The sequence below is a fragment of the Bombus vancouverensis genome, chromosome 4 (assembly GCF_051014615.1).
Source record: "Bombus vancouverensis nearcticus chromosome 4, iyBomVanc1_principal, whole genome shotgun sequence".
In the NCBI taxonomy this organism is placed as follows: Eukaryota; Metazoa; Arthropoda; class Insecta; order Hymenoptera; family Apidae; genus Bombus; species Bombus vancouverensis.
Genome location: NC_134914.1, coordinates 822821 through 838084, shown reverse-complemented (window position 1 = coordinate 838084; position 15264 = coordinate 822821). Strand labels below are relative to the sequence as shown.

The following is a 15264-nucleotide window of genomic DNA, read 5'->3' as shown; positions in this document are numbered from 1 at the left end:
TCATAAGTCATGCAGTCGATTGTTTACGAAATAGGAGGTAGATCGTAAAGGAAAACGAATGATCTTGTTATGTTCTAAGAAAATTTGTACTCAAGTGTCAGGTACCTATACCTAGTAAAAGAAACCTCTTAGTTCTTTGGTGAAAGTTCGTTTTGCAATTTTGTTTACACTTGATAAATGACGGTATTATACATGAAAGATATTAGCAGCATTATCGTCTTCGTTAAGCAAAGTTTTATCCCAGTTCGCGACAGGTGACAGCAAATTTCCGGGTTCTTTCCACTGCGCAAGAGCTTTTCTCGACTTGGTCGTTTTTTCTCCGTCGAATCTGTCGGTGGCCGGCGAACTCGATGAATACGAAATTTATCCGGTGTCCGTGGCAAGGCCAGGATCGCTAATTCCCGGCCAGCCGTCCGGTAACTTATGAAACGTAAGACTTTTTTATTTCATTATTTCTCGTCAGGCCTTCGTTATTTTTCCGCGGTCAGACTCTTAGCGCGTATGCGCGAGAAGACCAGGTAAAACGAGGGTTGCAAAATATAGGACGAGAAATAAAAATGTGGCAAAAAATGAAATAAAATTCTTACGCGGTAATTACGATGGTAAAATATTAAAATACGTAATGGTCTGGCAATAAATATTTTTCCAGACAGCGCAGCGTGCGACGATGTGTGCGCACGTGTTATTGCAGACATTTGTTCGAAACGACGGCAGTTTCGATAAATGAATAAGAAAAGAGGAGAAAACATACACAAGGAGCATGAAAAATAACCAACACTGATTTTTCACGTTTTTTTTACTTGTCTCGTTCTGCACTGGTTTTATTCATTCTCCTTTCTCATCGCTTGCGTGTACGTGTTCAATTGGCCTCGGCGAATCTTCGCCCTCGACGTGGATCGAATTATTGGTTTTGATTAAAATGTGGAAATTACCAGATTTTCCGACCGAGTCGTGTATTCTTTTTCTTTTATTCCGAATACCATCGATTTTACGGATAAACTGTAATTCGTTTCCGGTACGGAATACAGTCTCCTCGCGATGTATATATATTGCATATATCTACATACATGTGTATGTATGTCGTTGAATGAGCAGTCGATCGGTACGATGCATACGAAACACAGAAACACGAAAACTACCCTAGTATTCGAGTTGTTTTCCGATCGATCAGCCAGTGATCTCCGCCATATCTAGCGGAATAAGTCGGTGAACAGATATCGAATAACCTGCTGACACTATTCTTCCGTTACTATTACTTCGGAATTTTCAAGCTATCATATCATTTACGAGAACTTTTCGCTAATCTATTCTCACATTCGCTCTTATATTTCTGTGCTATCGAGAAGAAAAGAAAAAAAGAGAATTACACGAAAAACATAGACATTAGTATTAAAAAAAAGAAGAAAACAAATGAGAAAAGAAATGAAGCCTGAGAAAGTCAAAGCGGAAGCGGCGCGCTGCGTGATCGCCAGGCGCATAGAGAGGCGGTCGTGCAGCCACAGGGTATACGCGTACGCTTCGTACTAGCGTACGCACGTATGCGTGCGCTTATCCCCACCGCTGGTTCATTCATTGAAACACACGTCATCGAGAGTGACGGCGCGACGTCGTGTAGTGGGGATAACCGTGCACCACTTGGTGGGGGAACGGTGATGCAGAGGGGATGCTGTATGTATGGCGTATGGTGTACGAGCGAGAAGTGGGGAGAGGGGTGACAGCTTTTCAACGCGTCAGCCGGAAAGGAGAATGAGGTTGCGGCAGAGTTCTCGTTCTCTCATGATATATCACTCCCCCTACCGGTCTCTTTCTCTTCCGCCCCTCTGTTCTTTAGTGTTTGTCTGTCTCTCTGTTTCGAATATAGAATTCTCTGTGTGTATCCGTGGCTCTCTTTGTTCGACCTATCGTCAGGACGTGTAAGAGCATATTTCTGGTTCATCCGGATGTTTCTGTGGTACTGTCGGACGATCCCAGTCTCGGTTACGAGGATAGAGGAAGCTTGAGAAAGTGAAATTACGAGTTGTTGATTAAAAATCGCCTATCTGTATCTCGAGGACTTTCATAGTTTCCGTCGACGTGGATTTGCAGAGGAGCGTGCGAGGAGACCGCTGCGCTGGTGTAAATTGTAATTAAAACAGGGAGAGGAGCGAAACACGAAACAGGAAAAAAGAGAGAAAAATATCAAGAGGAAAAAAGACGGTAGGGCCGGGATTATTTCTCAGCCACTGGTGAAAATCGCTGGGACCTGGCCCGCAGCTATTATCGTCGAACAAACTTTCGTCCTGTCCCGTTGTCGCGTGTTCAGAACCGTGTCGGGCATCGTTTCCCCTCGCGTATACGCGCTTTTCATGTCCCGCGCCCCGCGCTGAGCTGGTAGCGTGACTTAATTTTTGTCTCCTCGTTCTTCCTGTCCTGTCCCCTCTCTTCTCCTTTTGTGCTTTAAAATTCCAAGCGCAACTCGCTTTATTAGCTTGTCGAGCGGGCGTCAGATAGCATCGGTCGTCGATGCACGAGCTGCGTCTCTCTGATTGTTTATAGACCAGGTAAAGGGAACGATTACGAAGGAAATTCGTTGGAGAATGAAGGAAAGATTCATATTCCACGGTTGAGGATATTTGCTTAGTGCAATTTCATCTTTCAAGTATGCTTATTCATAAGGAGTAGTTTTTCGTACAAACTTGCCAGTGTCATGAAAATAAATACATATATAGTATTTTTTGTGACTTATGCTTAGGGCACGATGTGTTCCTACATGAAAAAATAAGTCGAAAATAATATGTAACTCGTATTACATGAATCATTTGTCTCTCGTCGGGTTCAGAGAAGTGGAATTTTACTCTCGTTCGACCGTTCTCGGAGAGACGCGTTCGCGGTAGATCGCGTCAACGAGAGTCGTAAATTCTCGTTACAATTAGATAATCGATGCCGCGAATTGGTCGATCTTCTATTTCGTTTAGGATAATAGAGCTGGTTGACTGATTGTAAACTGAAGTAACAGGTTATAATATATACTTTATTCCAACAACTTTGTAGATATAAATAGTTACGGATCGTACGTATAAACGTATTCTTAGAGACGTGTAAATAGTAAGTAACGACTGATGACCGATCAATAAACGAAAACCAGTCTAGAGATGTTGACTGATCTAAGGATGACAAACCAGTGACGATGCTGTCGCAGAGGAAAACTATTGCTGGGGGTTGAGTCGTCCCACCACCAGTCGCTTGCGGGTGGAAATGACCGTTCAACGTGGAAAAAACTCCTTCCCATTTTTTATCTGATTGAACAAGAACCATAAGGGACGTCTCGACTTGAAGATCTTTTGTAGCAATTAAGGGCCCTAACGATAAAATAAAGATGCTTAGTTTTATGGCAGTTCCTTAAGATTATTGCGGTCCGACTAATTATAGCCTCCCCAGTTTCTTCAACTAGTGGCCATCTTGACCGAAGGATGGATTCTGGTTTCTGTAAAGAGTCACCGGACGTAACAACTCTATTTATGTAAATTTTATTTTTGTTTTTAAAGTTATTTATATCTTTTATTTAATGACTAGGATTTTTAAGAATGTTTAGGATAGGATGCAAGTATTTTGACTCGAAAAGAAATCTGATCAAGTTTCGCTATTTTTCTTCGTTTTTGCATTTTCGTACCTTGTTCTCACAAGCTATGTACATATTTATGTTGGGTTAGGATGATAAATAAGATACGCTGTTGGTTCATCGATAAACGTCGCTTTTATACTCGTTTCGTTCATAGTGATCTTCTAAAGCGAACAATGTAAATATGGTTTTCTTGCTACTTGAATAAACAATTAGCCATGTCTGAACCAGCCTTAATGGTGAGAAACCTATCGTGTGTCGAAAAGTCGACTACGATACGCCATACCCGGCCCGGTCGAGAAAATGAAATATCAAGTTCGAAATATCGTGCACGGAGCCACGTGGATCGATTCTATTTTACAGTAGTGAGACGTTACCGGTGAAAGGATCGTGACAAGACGTAGAATACGTATGCTTCAGCCCTGCCTATTCATCCCAAATAAACCTTTTCCTATTCGACATCTACAACACATGGTGTATGTTCTACGCTATTCAATGAATTCATCCGTTCAGACTGTCATTAACGAATTAGAAAATGTCGTCAAAGGAAGATCAGATTAACCAGTTAACTGCGTTTGACGGGTATATACGTGAAATAAAAGTTTTATTTCGGTGCGTTTGACGCGTATACTCATCATCGCTTGTGTTTATTTACGTAGTCCATGATCTAATGAGAAATTTTTAAAACTAAATTCCGCGGTTAACTGGTTAACGCTAAATTATCTCACCTCTTAATTCTCTACAAGCAGTTTGAGTCATTTATGCTTAATTCCAATCTTTTTATTATCCCAAGCTTTTAAAAAATCTGAACAAATACTAGAATATTTACTAATAGGTTGCAAACGTTGATGACTTTGTGGGAAATTTAGAGAGTATAAAATATGCGTAATATTCAAAATAAAGTAAGTGTAATATGTTGGATGAATAAAAATCTCTATCTAGGTTCTATTTTTGAAAATTGTGCTCGTACATTATGAATTTACGTAAACCTCCGTTTCCTGCTTATCAATGTCTCTATTATATATCTTCCAGTTTGCATTCGGAGGATTAAATTTTCAGTGCGTATAATCATTTTGCATTTCTAGAGAAAAAGGTAATAAAAGAATACTTCATAATCCTAATCGAGGAACTACCCATGAGGATACGATCAACAACTAACATTGGTTTTTTCTTACATCTTCAGATTACTAACAATAAAACTAGGAATTCAAATATATTGAATTTGTTTAAAAGAACTAAGAAATAGAAAACATCGTTTATTCCGTCATATGTCTATACAGTAGTTCACAAAAATATTTGAACATATAAAAACTTTTAGTGAATACAAATATTACATGTGTTATACGAATCACTATACATTGTTCAACTAATTCAAAACATAGGTCCTTCCTCGCTTTCAGATTACCGACAATATAATTCGAAACGATACATATTTCAAAGACGTTCTTCTTAATGAAAAGGGAAATTTCACTTTACCAAAATTAATTATTCAGATGATTGACCTCGGAAAGAGGAAATCGATAAGAGAATATGAATCGGAAACACTTTTCCTACGCGTGAACCAGAACAGAAGGGATTAGCCCGGCCGGGTCGAGAAACCCGCGTGATCCAATTAAAGGAAACTCAAACGAGTTGGTGCGCGTGGACACGGGTGCACGGTGAATGGCTGGCCTCGTATCGGGTTCGCGCGAAGGTCGCCTAGTCATGGCACCGATTCGAACGCATTGTTCGCGTCGCGAATGTTCCCGTTTTGCCATTCAAAGGCGCTTCTTTATCAGAGGTAACTTGTTCTCTTTCTGCGTGTTTCCATGTGTCCATCCGCCTATGTGTGTCGGGCTCCGACGATTGATACGGACGCGTGTTAGTTGGAAATGCGACGAAATTGTGCGCGACGCCGCGCCGGGTGCTAGTTGCCGCTATCGTTTCTATGGACCACGAGTATCGAGAAACGACGTTGAACCCTACGGGTCGCACGCTCCATCGATCCGAGAATGGTTTATGGGACGTGGGACTGATCGATGGTATCCTACGCTGGAATCTGTGACAATCGATTTTCGTCTGTGTCCATGAAAGAGATATGTACGTTTTCTTTGTTAGATTATTCTATTTTTGGTAGATCGTACTGTTTATTTATTAATAACGTACTATCTATATGCATGTATCGTACTACGTATATATTTGAGTCCGGAGGATATGTGGGAAAAAGCCTAAGTCAAAATTTCTCACCACTTTTCTATAGTCTTGATATTCTAACTCTTCCTTAACAAAATATCCATGTATTCTCTAACAACTACTTCTTCCAAGGCTTAATGATTTTAGTCTATTGTAGACAAGAGCGTAGATTATTTTCGGCGTGGGAAATGCGTGAAATGTGATAAGGAGAGACAGGAAAGAAGATACGAGTGTTTGTGAATGGAAACCTCGAGTAGGAATGCACGTAACAAGTGGAGTTTGCCGTGAAAGATAGCGTAACATTGACTTTCGGTATCTCCGGTTCCTGTAAATAGGATCATAAATCGTGTGGAAGTTTCCGAAGGGAAAACTGTGAACAACCATCGTTTGGATAGTAAACCGAGCAGACTGTGGCTTTGCTAAAATCAATTGATGCCTCAAGGTCGCTTTCCCCACCATTAGCGAGCATACAGGGTGACGACAAAGCTGACGCAGTCTTACTACTACGTATCGTAGAAAATTTGATTATTCCGAATATCTTACTTTCAAGTATCGAAATTCGGAATTGCTCTATCTTTGCAAAGTTGCTCACTTTATACGATATTTCTCCCTTTTTAATCTAATTAGTACAGTCGAGCTTTGATTAGGCAACGCTTTTTGAATGAAAATAATTTCTAATTTGAATAATAATAATTTCTTTTATTTGTTTTCCAATTTTTCTCACAACAGACCATCTCTAAATTTTCTATTAAATCAATCTTCTAACGACCGTTCCGTTCATTCGTTCGTTTCCGTTAATTTGTGTTCCGGCAATTAAAGTTCGACTAAGCCTATTATGTCTTTCACATTTTTAAATAGAACTGCTTTTTTCCCGATGTGTTTTCCACTCAACTATATTATAATAGTAAATACAAAGAATATATTATGTTGAGGTTATTCGATGTGTAAACAGAGAAACTCGTGGATAAATTGTAAGGTAGAAAATATATTTAAATAGAAGTGTAATTATAAGTAAGAATACAATTTGAGCTGGTCCAGATCCACACGCTAGCTGTGTTACCCAATAACTGAAAACCCCGAAGCCAACGTCGCCTGTCTACTGTTTATGATCTGTCTTCGTCACACTCTTTTGTCTATACGCTGTCGATGGCTTCAGTGCTTGAGAAAACTAAAAAGACCAGATGTAGAGTTTTCTTAGAAGCGGTGACCACTTCAACATATTATAATAATAAACATAAAGAAAGTATATTATTACATAACTTAGAAACAATTCCACTCAAAAAGAGTTGGTCATTTTTTAATGGTAGGGTGAAAAGATATATGTGAGTGTTAAGCTGTTCGTCAATTTTAGGCCATAGAAAATGTATGATTACGAAACCCGTTCGTCATAATGTTATTTATGTCTTCTTTATTCGAGTAGATAGATCGACGGAAGGACGAAAGAGCGTTCAGTTGACGTGTAAGCTCAAAGGGAAGTTCAATATAAGCCCAGTATCAATTACACGTCATCCAATCTAACATGCGTTTGTATAGAGTGTCTCACGAGCCATCCGACAAGTTCCTCCATCGCTTTCGTCCCGAATCAGGCACGATGTGTACGCATCGGATAAATTCCAGCCCGTTATCGAGCTAAGCGTTGTTTAGTCTTGTTTCAAGGGAGGCGATAAGTGCGCCCGTGCAGCGACGAACCGAGGCTTTCGTTATTGAGCCACTCGACAGCCGCATTCCACATCGATTCTTCGTCTCACGAATCTCACGTGCCTCCATTACAGTCGTACGTCACGTCGTATCATGCAGTCGTTTCCAAGGTCCGATCAATCAATCCTATTCCTGGTTTCTGTATATGTGCATAGCCGACATTTTCGTGCACGAACTGTAGATCGAAACAGTTCCAAGGACTACTTTTGATTATTTTTCTAAATAAAGCCCCGTCAATAAGCATCGATGGTCTCCAAGACATATCGAGCGACGAAACTCGATGTTTCGAGAGTCTTTGGGCAAGAACCACTTCAGAATTGATCTTTCAAGCTTAAGTATTACCGTTGAGATTTTGCGAGTTAACTGGCGACAGAGACGAACGATCGTGTGGAAGATGTTGGTGAACTTTTTTCCTAGATTCCTCGTGCATTTCGCTATGGTCGTTGTTGAAACGAACGAAAAAGGATTTTCCATTCGTCGATGTTGTTGTAACGTCAATTCACATCAGAGAGCAGGTCACACACCGCGGACAGGATGGCACCCAGATGTCTGCACATCCTTGGCGCGTACCCTCAATAATCTTAAGTACCCACCAGGGGTCTTGGAATTTTCATAGTTGAGGTCCTTCGGACCAAGCGAGTATCTCTTGTCTTAGATTTCCTTCTACGTTTATTGTCTACCACGTGTTAGCCTAGAAAGTTAGTTTTCTTCACATCTGGTATGTTCCGTTAGCAACTTTCTCGCGAGGGCGGCTAAAACCCTTCCTGGTCCACCAACCGTCTTACTATCCAATCGGAGACGGTGTCTACTGCCGTCGTTTCCTTAACCAAAATTGTCATCGACAAATCCGATAGTCCCGTGTCCTTAGACACACCCACCCCTAGCCTTCCTCAGACACAGTATCGTCAGTAAGACTCGCTTATTCTGTACCCTTAGGATAGTCAACATATCTTTACCGGTCTCTACCTTTATAACAGTCGCGTACTTAACGTATCAGTGTAACTAAGTCTTACATAACGTGGTTGGAGTGAATTGTGATTTATGTTAATTCAGTGTGTATTACATTGTGATTGCTGAATTCATAATAAAGTTTAATAAAAACAAAATTAATAGTTGTGTTACGACTCAGCTATTTTATTTCATCAACCAACCCTTAAGTTTACGTGACATTGTCATCGCCGTCGCCCTTGTCACGTAGAAGACACAGGAAATCGCGAAATTAACAGATCACCAGCTGTTTTTTCATGTCATTTGAACTATTTCACGTCAGCTTTCATTTAGATTCAGACTTTAGATATTATATTCTGTGTAAAATGTATTACATGAATCCAATAGAGTAACGGTTCAGAATGTTAGAATAGACTGTCTCGAGTGCTGATTTTGGGTAATATAATAAGGTTTATATAATAAGGTTTTGGGCCCTATGGAGGGATTGTCGCCGGGCGCCGGTCAGAAGTGATTATCCTGTTACTGTCTTCTGGGTTCGGGACACTATCTGGTTATTGTCTCAAGGCTTGTGGCCTGCAGGATGTTTGGGAGACGTGGTTATCCTATTACTGTTTTATGACCCTGTGACACGGTCGCCGTTGAGTTTTACTCGCGATTTGATCGATGCCTCGTCGTTTTTCTTCTCGAGTGTGTTCCACTTCTGGATCCTGCGAATCAATTACGTCTTAACGTGGACTGGAGTGGACGAATGTGAAGCATATCGACAGGACTCTACGCCGATATTCCTGTTAATTACTACCTGTCTCGGCGAACGTGATCCTCTTTCACGATGAATCCTACAGTTCCATAGTATTCCGGTTTTTGCACTCGAAAAAATGAAATTGGAAGCGAAAAGGGTGGGTGTCAAGGATGAATTGGGTCAAGAGTATGGCTAATTGTTTAATCTTCAGAGGAAGAGAATTAGATGCTGGTGGGAGACGAGATGTGTTCAAATGTTGATTCGGTCGTAAGTTGGTTGCATTTTAAGAATATTTTTTTATGAGGGGAACAGAAAATTAGGCTGACCTGAATTCTTGTTCGCGTTGTCGGGTAGAAATTATTTAGAGAATTTCATTAATAGAGAGGTTTAACGTTGACCGAAGTACGTAATTAATTATGTATGTATAGTGCACAAGCTAATAGATATTTCACGAAGCATGGAAATAGAATGGTGCATGCAATAAATTGTATATTTATTATTTATAAATTCCTAGGACAAATATATAATTCAATGAGTTTGTGTTTGTGCATAATTTTTAACTTACGAGATGAATTTATGGAGAATTCAAGTTTGAATAATTTTTTATTATGAACAATTCTCAAAAATCTATAGATTTTCCGTTGTTTCCTTGTTTTATAAATATTTATAAAAATAGTAATTACACATACAGAAACAACGTCGAGATTTTTGTTGAGGTTTTCCTTTTTTCTGAAGAGAAGATCACATCAATACGAGTAATAACGTTCGGAAAATCGCATTCGACGAAGGATGGAAATATGTTAGACGTCGTCAAGTGACCTCAGTTATATTAACTATCGCGTTTAGAAGTTTTCTGATTCAAAGCAGATTAAACTTTCTATTAACGAATATGTATGTATACTCGATCTGTGGCATTCTCCAGATCGTGGAAAATGGCGATGCGATAACGAACGACTAACTAAAAAGTGGGCTTGTCTAAAAATACATCCTAACTACCGCGTAGCATAGATCCGTTAATTGCTGATTTGAAATCGTTATTCGTCACATGTACGTCATTCGCCATAAACACAGAAATCTATCCAATTAAAATTAGGCATCCCGAAAATAAGGAGATTTATCTTTATCAAATAAATATTTACGCTAGGAGAATTATTTATTTTAATTTATATTTTTCTCAATTGCAAGGAGGAATGGTTGAAGTAAAGAAAATGAAGTAATTCTGTAAATAGAGAGAATCGTTCTATTGTTCTTCGATTGTAAGGAAGAGTAGAAAAGCTAGCCGCAAATAAAATAGAATAAAATAAAAGATTTAGAGTAAACAACATGGAAGCACGAGTATCGATTTACGGCAATCAGAATTCTGCGTTCTTCTTTCATTATATTGATTTACTTACAGTAAACGAGTGTCGTTACAAATAATTGCAATGGTTAATGAATTATTTATTTATGCCACTTTTTTTTTATTTTTTTTTTTTTATTAACGTGGAGGAAATCCGCACGGACACCAGGTCGCTTCTGGGGAAAAGCGGCGTGGTAGTGCCGGACTCCAACCTACTAAAACCTCCACGATGACCGTCCCGGCTGCGATTGAAGGGGGCCCGGGAACCGGTGTGAGCGATACACCGGGCCCCATTTATTTATGCCACTAGATTTGATTTATCTATTTTTTTTCTTGATGGCAAATATTAATAGCGAATATAAAAAAGAATAAAACGTGCAATGAAGATTTGTTTTCACAAGGAGGATTTATTCGTTTCTTTATTCTCCTTTCGTTGTTAAACAATGTTCCAGTTGATTCCCTGCGACTTTTTCGAGAACGTGTTAATAAAATCGTATCGAAACTCGTAGGGTTGCATCGTGCGTTTTATTTAATTTGCTTCTCACATGCGCGTGTTCCCATGTAAGATTAAGCGGAAACTAATTAAGGCTACTCCCGTGCCCGAAGGACATGGCCGAGCGGAATTAAATTTCGCATACACGCCTAAAATCCTCTTTGACGTAACTGCAAAGACAAATAGTTCTCAATGTCTCAACAATTTCTGTTCTTTTTCCTATCAAGGAGTGCACGTTAAGAAGTTTATAATGAAATTCTTTTTCCAAAATTTCTAAATTTCTTCTTAAATAATTCAATACAAATTTATGACAACATGATACACAACACGGATTACAGAAATTGTAAATTGAGGATCGGTAGCAAAAGCATCTGGTTGATTTCGCGTAGGTAACGATAATATCTATTAATTATTTTATAGAAGAAACTTGGTTTCGAGCTGGTTGTGCGTCGTTGCATGGAAATGTGGAGCGACGAGCACAGCTGCGCGGAAGATGAAAAGATAAACAATAGCATAGTCTGCGTATAATGGGGTTCTCATGCGGTGGTCGCTCACCGTTCTGCGTGCAACGCATGCACTTGCGTAAGTACAACCTTATGGTTGCATCGTGCAAATCTGGTCGTTGGAACCGCAACCAGCTGCGCGAAATCTCTCGTGCGCCGCGAATCTCTAGCCGACGCCCTCCAAATACATTTCTTCCGTACGAATACGACCTTTGTCTGGTTAACTTGCTATGATTAATTGGCGTGATCGGTACCGCTGGTCACGCTTGGCTTTTCACAAGAATGACGAGGGTCGAAAAGCGGAGGGGATTTTGAAGGTTACGATGATCGATGAAATATATTCTTGGTTACTTTCTGAGAATTATGCGAATGAAAAATTGGTGAAAATTATTTTCAAAATTATTGTTCATATATATTTCGAGATCGAGTAATAATAACAGATTATTTCATACGGGAAGGAAAATTGAAAAAGAAGAACAGAGAAGTCTAGACATGAAAAATACGTGCTTAAATAGTTAACTAGTTTTAATAATGATTAGATAGAAATTTGATAAAATATGTTTTTTTCAAAATATCGGAGCGCGAGCAGAGAGAGAGTATTATGATGGCAAGTTTGGATTTTCGGGGAAATTGCGAGAGAGAGAGAGGTGTCAGTGTGGCGATTGTAGGCCAACCGAGACACGTCCCCCTGGGGTGTTCATTCCTACTCACTAGTAAAGGGTTCCGGTCTACCTGTGAATCCGTTCTGACGTGTAAAAAATCCAATACGCCAGACACTGTTAGGGAACGAGGCCTTGGGCGACGTTGGCCTACATTTCCGACTACTACGAGCCGGTGCAGCGAAACGAAAAACTTTTGCAGCTTTTCCTACGTTAGACCGGAGATGGAAAGTAAGCATCGTTCAACGAACAGCTTTTATCTGCTATCTACTTATATCGATGGAAAAAGTCATCAAAGAATATTCAGATTTGTAATCCTTTTTCGTATCGCGATGCTTTAAGCAAGGTATGTTTTAAATGTAAAATTGTTTACGATATCAAGCGTAGGAAAAACCAAGAATAGAAAAAGATAATAATATCATAATTAAAAAAATTTTTGTTAGCATATCGTATGGTAGATTATTACGAGAAGATCGTAGGGAGTGCAAGGTTAATTGTGTCACATTCGTGATAAGGATTATAGTTATAATTTAACAAAAGCAGTTCTAACGTAACTTTAACCTTTTGCACTTCGGAATGTCAATTATACTGGTGCAATCCCTTTTCGCATAAGATTCGTCCGTATGAATATATATCTCATAAATGTATTCACTTTACAAAATCATTAAGCCTACACTTTTAATACCGATAAAATTCATCGAAAAGATCGAAAACTTGCTTGTTCCGCTTGTACATTCGTTCAAATTTTAATGAGAAAAGAATCACAAAATACCGTTGGGGAAAGTTCAAGATTTCCTTAAAAAACGTATCATTGTGCATTTTTATCGAGAAAAGACACGCATTAACAACTTTTTAGTACCTGCAGTAAGGGAGTAGCAACGTATCAATTTGAGTCGACATTTTTCATTTTTTAGTACCGATAAAATTCGTCCAGCTCCAGATATATTTGAAATCCCTTTATAAAAAGAGTCGACGTGATGTTGATCGATGTTGTGCGAACGGGATTTCCACCGTGAGTGGTGTCGCGGAAACCTATGGCATTTTCGAAAGTTCGTTTACACCCGTGATATGGCGTGTGCCGCGAACTTCGGTTCCCCGTGTGCACGATTTCGGAAATGTCAACGCTTTGTAAGCCGTTTCATGCTCGCAGCCTTCGGTTGCCACAAAATGCATCTATATTTCATTGGCGGAGTTGAGAAATTGCATCGAATCGTAAGACTTCGGAACGTCGAGTTTGAAATTTTGCAAGTCTCATTTATAATTTTGCGATAATAGTCGAGATCAAACAGTTTCGAGTTTTCGAGAGCCGTGAAACTGGAAATTACGAAAGGAAAGTTCGATTTGGAGGAGGAAGCTATTCGTAAACATACGATGGAAAACTGCAGAGTTGGTCGATCCAAGACGTTGAGGAGAATGTATTAAAATTGTATTTTTCGAAATGTATAGTGGCCTCGGTTCGCTGTAACGTTCGAGGAATGTCTTTTATAGTCACGTGTGTCAGCAGAGATGCGGATAAAACCACGCGTGCATTGTGCTTGTCCCCGGCCAGGCTACCTCCACCGCCTCGACCACTGAAAATTACGTATTCAAAGCAGGAATGTTAAACGCGTGCCCTGGAACGCATCGGCCCTCTTGCCTCTCTTTCATCTCTGCCTCCGATCGCACGGAAATCCCATTGTTCGTATCGTAATCGTTGAATTTTTATTTCCGCGCGAGACGTGTTTTATCTCTTTTTCGAGTTTATGTGAAGCGTACAAAAAATTTACGCAAAATATTGTAGAGCAAAATGCTATATTATATTTGCTATTATTCGAGCGGAACGTGCTAAGAATAGTAATAAAATAATAGAAAAAGAAACTAGCACGACAAAATTTTAGGACGATATAGTAAACTAATAACAGATTGGTTAAGACATGTTCATTTTTCTTTCGAATTTGTGGAACGTGTGTAAGAAAATTTGAATAAAATAACATATAAAATGCGGTATAATTAATATCGGGTTTAAGGATTAGGGAAAATAGAGTGAGATGAAAAACAACGTGCGAATTTAAGGAAAGAACGCAAGAAAAAGGAATTAACGCAGAGGTCAAAGAAAAGGCAAAAAGGATGAGTTAAAAGGAACAACAGGATCTGAAAAACGGAAGAAATAGAGAATAAAAAGACAATATTTCAAAGGTTGAGAAAATGACAAAAAGGTATTATAAAGTAACAGCAAAAAAGGTTTCAAAAGAATAGGAGAAGATGAGTGAAAGGGATAAGGGAGCTAAGACCTTAGAAAAGGTAAAAAAAAGGCTAAAAAAGGCAATACAAAGGAGACCTCAAAAACCGACAAAGATGAGCGGAAGAACAACACAGAGAGAGAGAGAGAGAGAGAGAGAGCTCCCTAAAAAAGAAGAGCAAAAGAGAATGGTAAACAGGAAAGAGAGAGGGCTTAATTGCAGCATTAATCGAGGATGACTGTACTCTTCTCTAAGCATACAACTCCCACCTGTGTGTGTGTGTACATGCGTGGAAATAACTAGTAGTAAGGTAACGTTCTGGTTGCAAGGACGACGCTGGACGCAATGAAAGGACTAAGAAGAAAGGATAATGAAAGAGGTTAAAAAAGGAATAATAAAAGGAGGAGAAGAAAGAAAAAGAGCTCGTTAGTAAGGATGCAATTTCGGTCAAATGGACGCGTCTTGGTTCTTCGATGGTTGCGGTCGCAGCTCAGCGGAAATCGCGCACTTCGTTAGTCGCACGGCAATTAGCCTCGCTTCGCGTCTTAATTACTCGAGTTGGGAGGTCCCGCCCTCACTCGAAGGACGATCCGAAGATCCTGCCGAGTGCCGAGAGATCCTGTGGGAAATGCATCTTGCGCGGAAACGCTGGCAGAGAAAATCGATTCCTGGCGCATCGTGGAAACAAGAATGGGCGGTGGTGTACCAGGTTAAGATGCACAGAGTTTTAAGACTAAAGAACGTTAAGTGTACCGTATTTTACTCTCTCTCTCTCTTTTCTAGTATCTCGACTCGACAAGATTTGTTTAGTCTTATGGGGAAATGCAGGTGCCCCGGCGAGGTTTGGACAAGAGAATTGCAGGGAAAAAGTTGGTTGAGTACCGCGGAGAGAGTAA

At 39.7% G+C, this 15264-nt stretch overlaps 1 protein-coding gene across 8 annotated transcripts in view; it reads left to right on the top strand.

Moving 5' to 3' along the window:
• p120ctn (adherens junction protein p120) overlaps positions 1-15264 on the top strand; it is a 53306-nt gene that overhangs the window by 15716 nt on the left and 22326 nt on the right. The window contains exon 1 of one of the 8 annotated variants that reach the window (XM_076617869.1): positions 5595-5677. The exons of the other annotated variants lie outside the window; for them this stretch is intronic. The gene's annotated coding sequence lies outside the window, so the exon portion shown is untranslated. Of the gene's footprint in view, positions 1-5594; positions 5678-15264 lie in introns of those variants that run through there. 8 annotated transcript variants of the gene reach the window in all.